This window comes from Lepus europaeus, chromosome 23, assembly GCF_033115175.1.
Source record: "Lepus europaeus isolate LE1 chromosome 23, mLepTim1.pri, whole genome shotgun sequence".
Taxonomy (NCBI): Eukaryota; Metazoa; Chordata; class Mammalia; order Lagomorpha; family Leporidae; genus Lepus; species Lepus europaeus.
In genome coordinates this window covers 21,685,852-21,695,451 of record NC_084849.1, presented here as the reverse complement: position 1 = coordinate 21,695,451, position 9,600 = coordinate 21,685,852, and the positions used below count along the sequence as shown (strand labels likewise).

General features: G+C 38.0%; 1 protein-coding gene across 2 annotated transcripts in view; it reads left to right on the top strand.

Annotated features, from left to right (window-relative positions):
• The window catches only part of TTC28 (tetratricopeptide repeat domain 28), a 695,665-nt gene that overhangs the window by 150,650 nt on the left and 535,415 nt on the right, over positions 1–9,600 (top strand). The gene's annotated exons all lie outside the window — the stretch shown is intronic.

Genomic DNA, 9,600 nt, shown 5'->3' with positions numbered 1-9,600 from the left:
ACTGTGGCACAGTAGATTAATCTTCCACCTGCGATGCCGGTATCCCATATGGACACCAGTTCTAGTCCTGGCTGCTCCTCTTCTGATCCAGCTCTCTGCTATATCTTGGGAAAGCGGTAGAAGATGGCCCAAGTGCTTGGGCCCTTGCACCTGCATGGGAGACCCAGAGGAGGCTCCTGGCTCCTGGCTTTGGATTGGCTCACCTCTGGGCATTTTGGCCACTTGGGGAGTGAGCTAGCAGATGGCAGACCTTTCTCTATGTCTCCCCCTCACTCTGTCTGTAATTTTATCTCTCAAATAAATAAATGAAATACTTAAAACAAAACAAAAAAGCAAAAGAAGAAGTGGAGCAGCCTGGACATGAACTGGCGCCCATATGGAATGCCAGCATTGCAGATGGCAGCTTTACCTGCTACACCACAGTGCCATCCCCTGTCTCTTCAGATTTAATGATCTTTTCTTCCACAGTGTCTATTCTGTGTTTAATCCATTCAGTGAATTTTTAATTTCAGATATTGTATTTTTTTATTCCTAAAATGTCCTTTTGGCTGTTTTTTATGTTTCTTGTTTCTTTAATGTACATGAATTTGTTTTAAACAATTGTGCATAGTTGTAATAACTCCTAGTTTCCTTATCTGCTCATTTAATCATCTCATATCTTGCTATTTAAAAACATTATTTTAATGGTTATATATTATCTTTTTTCACATTTATGGCCTATTTTTTAATAATTGTATTGATGGACCTTGTTAATATTTTACTGTGCTTTTGGATTTTCTTGTCTTCCTTTAGAAAATGTTTTGCTATGTTCTTTGTGGATTTGTGGAGCTCTTTTAGTGCATAGCTTCCCCTTCTGCGGGCTGTGCCCTGCCACCTTCGACTGCCTCAGTGTTCCTAACTCTGACCTCTGACCTTTCAGATCAGCAGGACCTCTGTGCTTTGTTTTGGATTTACCTCTGTGCTCTATGGCTTAGAATAGTCCCAAAAGGCAGAAGATTCTTAAAGGTTGAACACCAGGGCAACCAGAGAGCTACTTTCATTTGTATCTCTTCTTTCAGGAGCCACAGTTTTGTTCTGCAATGTTTCTTTGTCATCTTTTTGTTGTTTATTTACATATCTATTTTGTGTCAAGCACAGTTTTGTTGTCCAGTTTCTAAAAATAGTTGTTTCATATCAGTTTTCTGGTTGTTGCAGTAGATCATAATTATGGTGTCTTATTCCACAAGACCCAAAGTGGAAGCTACCACTGGTTTTCATGGAGTTCATAATACTTTTGAGACTGTAGTAAGTAACATGTAAGTATATCACATGTAATTTTTACAACAACTCAATCTGGATAGAAAGTGTGTGAAGATAGTCTGATATTTTCTTAGTATCTTTTAACTAATTCCCCTTGTTCTGTAAGAACAGAAGTGAGAATGTGATGATTCAGAATGACATATACAATGAAGACTGGCAGTCTCACTTGGCTATTGACTTGTGTGTATCTTTACATAAACCCTAATATCCAAATATCCATTTCTCTCCCTGGAAAATCACAGAAACATATTAGACTCATCTATTATTTGTTCTTATACAGCTGTAAAATTCTAGATTCTTTGTTATACCTATAAATGTTACTGAAGATTGAATACCACACTCTGAAACTAGTTAAGCATTGTTTAAAAATGAGGAATTTGAGTCCTGGTTCTAAGTTTGTTACTAATTGTATCTAGTTAAATAATAAATGATATATGAAAATATGGAAGTTTTAGATTTTATAGTACAAAGGCATTTATTCATAAATATTACACAAATAGATATTTTTTACAAATAGGTGGCAAAATGCCATTGTGATGTCTGTGGGGTTGTGTAGGACTTCATTTAGAAATAAGTTCCTGCAGGGAGAGGCACAACTGAATATATAGATATTAAATTCTTAAAATTCCATGAAAAATTCTCACCTAGGTACTTTAAAATTTTAACTGTTTTTGATTATATAAAACATGCACAAAGTTAGAATATGAAGGGTATTACAGGGAGCGCGATGAGAAGTAAGTTTATTTCTTTACCATTCCATCCGAACTTTAGGAATCTAGTTTCTCTCCACAACTCCTTCTTAGAGGTAACACTCATAACCAGTTTCTTTTTTGTACTACTATAGATAGTATTCCAAGTGGAATACATTTATAATATCATATATTATTCTTTTGTTGTTGTTTTCAAAGATTTATTTATTTGCAAATCAGAGTTATATATAGAGATAGAAAGGCAGAAAGAGAGCTCTCATCCACTGATTCACTCCCCAAATGCCCACTCCAGGAGCTATATTGTACCTGGGAACTCACTCCAGATCTCCCACTTGGGTGGCAGGGACTCAACTACTTGAGCCATCACCTGCTGTTTCCCAGGGTACAGTTAGCAGGAAGCTGGACTGGAATGGAGCTGAGACTTTAACCAGAATTTCCAATAGGGGATATGGGTGTTTTATCCTGCATCTTAACTACAACTCTGAATACCTTCCTGGTCACCTATCTTTCTGTGTTGTCATTGCTCTTACAATAATTTCCTTCCTTGTATCTTCTAAATAATTGTTGCTTATATATTTGGGGGCTATTTGTCTTTTATTAGATTTTAAAATGGCTTCCTATTTAATTTCTTTGTGTTTTCTAAATATTCAAAGTTATTATTAATAAATATAATTTTACTTTCTTTTTTCTAGTTTTTATAGTTTTAGTCCTTATCTAATTGCATCAATGATTACTTGTAGAAGAATGCAAAGAAATGATGACAATGGTGGATATGTTTTTGGATTTTTTTATAACTTTGGTGGGAATACATCTAGAGTTTCTTCATTAGACATAATGCTGGCTTTGAGTTTGAGAGCTATATAAATATGTATATCTTTATTTTATTATGTTAAAGGTATAGTTCTATCCTTTTTAACTTAAGAGTATTTTTTTAAAATTCAAGGTCTAAAGTTTCATGTTTGTTCCATGTTATTGGCATTTTTATTTGTGTGGCAGAAATCCAATTACTTGAGCAATCACAGGAAGCTGGCATCAGAAACTGGTGTGGGTACCAAATGCAGGCATTCTGATATAGGACACAGGTGTCCTAACTGTCATATTAATTGCTAAGTCAAGTACCTGAACCCATGAATACTATAAACATGTGTTCAAACTCTTCTCTTTAAAGTATTCTGAAAGTGAGACCAAAAAAATCAAAATACAAAATGTTTACAGAGATTAGAAAGCAAGATAAAATTTATTTCCACTGGAAGCAGTTTGACGAGTTTGCAAAATCAGTAGTACAAGTTTAATGTGAATCAAAAGAATCAAAATGCTTTTATATCATGTTAAAATATTCCAGGATTATGATATATAAACCTTACCCCATTTCAGTTCCTACATTGGCTTTTCCAGCTGACATCTTTGCAATTTTTAAAAGCTATCCTAGGAATTACTATATGCACCCTGAGAAATAATCTGAAATCACTTTGAGTGAAAGATAAGAGCCTTGGAACAGTATAGTTCCATTCGTCAACCCTCATCCTTTGTGCTACTTTGTTATCTATATTGTACCGTAAATTGGAAACTCTACAATATAGTGTTATAAGTTTTGCTTTAAGCAGTCAGAGGTCTTTTACAAAATTAAGAGAAGAAATGATACTTTTTAAAACTTTATCATTTCTTATGCTCTTCATTCTTTCCCAGAGATATGAGTTTTGATCTAGTATCAATTCCTTCAGTTTAATAAAGTGTTTCAGTTTTTTTCTGTAAATAACTTTATTTTTCTGGATATAGAATTGTAGGTGGACCTTTTTTGTTCTTTCTTTCCACATTTAAAGATACGGACTGGTGTTTGGTGCAGTGATTAATCTGCCACTTTGAGATGCCCGCATTCCATATGGAGCATTGATTTGAGCCCAGCTGCTCCACTTCCTATCCAGTTTCCTGTTAATGTGCCTGGGAAAGCTTGGGCCCCTGCCTCCCTTGTGGGATACTCAGATGGAGTTTTGGGCACTTGGCTTCAGTCTGGACCAGCAACAGCTGTTGTAGCCATCTGGGGAGTGAATCAGCAGATGGAAGATACCTATCTTTCTACGTCTGTTACTCTGCCTTTAAATCAATCAATTAGTAAATAAATCTTAAAAAAAAAAAAAGTAAAGTTTGGCACACACTCACTCGGACTTACCCTTAATGGTAAAGCTAGAAATGTGCCATGGGACTCCAAATCCCATTAAGTTGGCATATACCAAGGCCATCTTACTAGTTAAAGTGATCAGTTTAAATTCATAATTGATCATAAAGATAGGATTAAGTGTCAAAGGGATCACATAAATGAAACCAGTGTCTGCTAATAATAATTGGTAGCATTAAAAAGGAGAGAATGATCCAACATGGGAAGCAGGATACACAGCAGACTCATAGAATGGCAAATGCCCTAAACAGCACTCTGGCCTCAGAATCAGTCCTTAAGGCATTCGGATCTGGCTAGAAAGGCCATGGGAGTTTCTCAGGCATGAAAAGCCAAGACACTGTGGCAAAAACTGACCTAGATGAAGGATCTCTGTGAGTGAGATCCCGGTGGAAAGAATGGGCCATCAAAGAGGGAGATCAATTTCTTTGCGGGGAGGAGAGAACTTCCACTTTAATTATGGCCTTATCTAAATAGGATCAGAGTTTTGAACTCAGGAGACTTCCATGGCCTTGGCAATTCATGACAAGAGCCTTGGGTGATTACTGATGTCATAAATAAGAGTGTCAATTGTCAAATCAACAACAGGGGCTGGCGCTGTGGCTCAATAGGCTAATCCTCCACCTTGCAGCGCCGGCACACTGGGTTCTAGTCCCGGTGGGGGTGCCGGGTTCTGTCCCGGTTGCCCCTCTTCCAGGCCAGCTCTCTGCTATGGCCAGGGTGTGCAGTGGAGGATGGCCCAAGTGCTTGGGCCCTGCACCTGCATGGGAGACCAGGAGGAAGCACCTGGCTCCTGGCTTCGGATCAGCGCAATACGCTGGCCGCAGTGGCCATTGGAGGGTGAACCATTGGCAAAAGAAGACCTTTCTCTCTCTCTCTCTCTCTCTCTCTCTCTCACTGTCCACTCTGCCTGTCAAAAAATTAAAAAAAAAAAAAAGTCAACAACAGGAGTCACTGTGCACTTGCTCCCTGTAGGATTTCTGTCCTTAATGTGTTGTGCTATGAGAATTAGCGGTGGAACCAGTCTTCAAACAGTACTTTATACTTTGTGTGTCTATGTGGGTGCAATCTGTTGAAGTCTCTACTTAGTATATACTGTTGATCTTCTGTATATAAATATAATTAAAAATGAATCTTAATGAAGAATGGGATAGGAGAGGGAGTGGGAGATGGGATGGTTTGTGGGTGGGAGGGTGGTTATGGGGGGAAAAACCACTATGATCCAAAAGTTGTACTTTCGAAATTTATACTTAATAAAAGTTTCTAAAAAAATCATGTAAAGATATTTCATTATCTTCTAGCTTCATTATTTCTGATAAGAATTCAGTCTTCCCTATTCAAGTTTTGGGACCTCATTCTTTCTTAGTGTCCTACATTTCAGATGATAAACTTAGACTTTAAGTTTAATTTATTTTTCTTAAAACTGTTTATTTTCATTTATTTGAAGAGGAGGGAGAGAGAGAGAGAGAGAGAGAGCGAAAAAAAGAAAGAAAGAGAAACAGACTGATCTTCCATCCAGTGGTTCACTCCTCAAATGCCTGCAATAGCGAGGGCTGGGCCAGGCCTAAGCTACGACCTAGAACTCCCTCTGAGTCTTCCACGTGGGTGACACTAATCCAAATACTTGAGCCATCATCTTCTGCCTTCCAAGATGCCTTAACAGGAAGCTGAATCAGTGGAGTAGCTCCTATTTTATTGTTTTAATTTGGCTACAATACAAGTGTTCAATTTCAGCAAGATTTGTCCTATGTCTATAAGAAATGAAGATTCCTTTTGGGCAGTTATGGAAACCTTTTGGACTTCAGACCATGATTTGAACTGAGAGTGTATGGACTCGAACTTGTTATCTTTTTCTCTGGAAGAACTGAAGTGCAGGACTGGTGTTGTGGTGTAGTAGGTTAAGCCTCTGCCTGTGGTGCTGGTATCTCTTATGGGTGCTGGTTCATGTCTTGGCTGCTCCTCTTCCAATCCAACTCTCTGCTATTGGCCTGGGAAAGCAGTGGAAAATGGCCCAAGCGCTTGGGCCTCTGCACCGATGTGTGAGACCAGGAAGAAGCTCCTGGTTCCTGGCTTTGGATTGGCCCAGCTCTGGCCATTGAGGCCATTTGGGGAGTGACCCAGTTGGTAAAAGACCTTTCTCATTGTTTCTCCCTCTCTCTGTAACTCTGCTTCTCAAAAAAAAAAAAAAAAATTGAAATGCACTAAAAAGAATTCCTCCCATTTCATAGTTCTTATGGTTATGATTGTTGTCATAATTGTGAAGTACATTAGTTTCTTGAGCCTCCAAGGCACTTGCTTCTGCTAGCATTTTATCACAAGCAACCACAGGTGAATAGCATCTTAGTTCTCACAAAGAGATTATGGTTTCCTTAAACCCAAGGACTTAACTTAACTAGACCTATCTTGGAATCCCATTTTTATGGGTCTGCTTCCTGGACCACACCCTGTTACAATTCTATATCAGTCTGGGTCAGGAGACAGTTACTTAAATAGGTGAAACCTAGTATAGTGAATTATTGAGCTGTGATGTGAATATATCTGTAAGATTTGAAAGAACTCTCTAGGGTACTCTAGAGCTAAATACCCAAGAAAGGACCATCTGGGAAAGGCACTCCTTCCCCCAAGGTTTAATATCTCATTAGAGAAGGTAGTTCATTGAATGGCAGAGAAATTTCTGGTTTGCTTAGACTGGAATTGGTTTGCAGTCGTTGGGGAAACATGAAGTATACTTTGGGGCACAGACAAGCCTCACCTGGTGACCACACACATGGGAGTGCAGAGGAAGTGGGAACACCAATGCATATCGGAGATTTGGGGAACCTGGTGTCTGTGTGGGTATGGCTGTGACATCAGGAGGGTTGCAGGAGACAAACCCCCTGGAGAAAGCAGAAGGAGTGGGGTACCAGAATGGGCAGAGGAGGCCATAATCATGCGTTATATGTATTGAGTGGATCTCAGGCTGAGCTGGGGTTGTGCACAAGCTGAGGTACTAGTCCTCCAAGTGTTCTCATGTTCAGACTGCTAATTCCTTGAGAAGGAGCCAGAAAACATCAGAAGATTTTCTTCCTACAGTGGCCCTCCAGTGCCCTCTACTGAAAAAGCCAATGTCATTTGCCTTATAAAGAGGAATTTCATCTATTATGGCAAAGCAGGTACCAAAGGGTGAATTTGGAGCTGACAGACGATAAATTACTAATAGACACATCCGTTCTCCACTCCAGAGGCCTCTGAGACTGTGGTTTTCTGCTGGAGTTCTAGCCTCCCTGCACTCCATGGAGCTGGACTGTTCTCACATGCCCAGATGCTTACAACTTGTGTCAACTGCAGTTCTAGTCTTTCATGCATTGATGCCTTCCCCTTTTCTAACTGATTTTGGTTGTTCTTTGCCTTACAATAGTTATTTTTTATACTTTGTCCAGAGTTTATGATGTTTATCTTTGGAAGGATCTATATAAGCTACTCTGCCATTATTAAAAATGAAACCTCCATTTTTATTATAGAAAGAGAACGTTGAAGCTGGGAAAGATATTGTTAGAATAATATCTAAGATATATTGACATTTGCCATGTATCAAATCAGATAATTCATTTAATTTAAACCATAATACTAGGTAATATTATCCTTTAGTTTTACAGATGAGGATATTGAAACTCAAGAGAAGTTCTTATTTTACGATGATCATATGGCAAGGATAGCATTTGAATGCAAATGTGTCCCACTTCATAGTCTGCGTCCCATACTTACAGCTCTCAGAATAAGCACAGCGTTGGTCTTAGTGTTAGTACAGTAAGTAAAAGAAAAATGTCCTGTAGTTAATATTTTGATTTGTATGTTAGAATTCTAGTCCTTTAAGTACAGAAATGGTGTATCTATCATTTTTGTGATGAATTTGTGTGGTACATGGGACACAGTAGGTATTTGCTAAGTTTGGTTTATTTTAATCTAAAAAGCCATGCAAATATTAATAAATACTACATTATGGAGTTATTAAATAAAGTGTGTTTCAGTTTTTAATAGGTCAGTTCATTCTTCTTGAATCTGTATTTTGTCAGTTGCTAGATTTATTTTCCAGTTCCCTGAAGGCTTTAATAGTCAAGATACAAGAATTATATATTAATTCTTTAATATATTTGTGGCACCTGCACAGACTTTATTGTGTTGTATTTATGTCCTCTTTGTTGGAAATCTCATGGAGTATAATCAGACAGTTTAAACAAACTTATTCATAAAAGAAAAATGTAGTTCTGTTGTCTTAAGTTTAAGTATTTTTTCCTTTCCCTAGAGTGAACCTATTTATAATTATCTCATTTAAAAAGATTGGAAAGTGTTTCTGCCTGAAAGATTTGTACTGGAGAATGACTAATAAAAACAAAACTTTAGATTAGAAGAATTTTTTAATAACAGCACATTTTAGTTGTACATCATTCTGAAGACACATTAAACATAAAGAAAAAGCCATAAGTAATTTAAACCTCTAGCAATAAGCCCAGTGAACATTTTTCCAGCTGATATGACCTGGACACTTTTTCATTCCTATGGAAATTTTTAAAAATTATGATTTAGAGTAATAAGATGCTATTTTATGGAAGTATAATAATTTTATTGTGATTTATTAACTGTTTTTCCATCTAGGGACATAAAGATGGCTTCCAAGTTTTATTTATTTATTTATGTATGTATTTTTTGACAGGCAGAGTTAGACAGTGAGAGAGAGAGAGACAGAGAGAAAGGTCTTCCTTTTCCGTTGGCTGCTACAGCTGGTGTGCTGCTCCGATCCGAAGCCAGGAGCCAGGTGCTTCCTCCTGGTCTCCCATGTGGGTGCAGGGCCCAAGGACCTGGGCCATCCTCCACTGCCTTCCCAGGCCACAGCAGAGAGCTGGACTGGAAGAGGAGCAACCGGGACAGAATCCGGAACCCCAACCGGGACTAGAACCTGGGGTGCTGGCGCTGCAGACAGAGGATTAGCCAAATAACTGTGTGCCAGTGGCTTCCAAGTTTTTAACATCAAAAAATTATTTATATGAATCTTTGTCTGTGATTATTCCATAGTGTACATTTCCAGAATTATAATTACATATTCAAAGATTTTTTACTTTATTTTAATTTTTTTTATTTAGTAAATATAAATTTCCAAAGTACAGTTTATGGATTACAATGGCTCCCCCCCCCCATAATTTCCCTCCCACTCTCACCCCTCCCATCTCCCACTCCCTCTCCCATCCCATTCACATCAAGATTCATTTTCAATTATCTTTATATACAGAAGATCGATTTAGTACATATTAAGTAAAGATTGCATCAGTTTGCACCCACAAGAAACACAAAGTGTAAAATACTGTTTCAGTACTAGTTATAGCATTACTTCACATTGGACAACACATTAAGGACAGATCCCACATGAGGAGTAAGTACACAGTGACT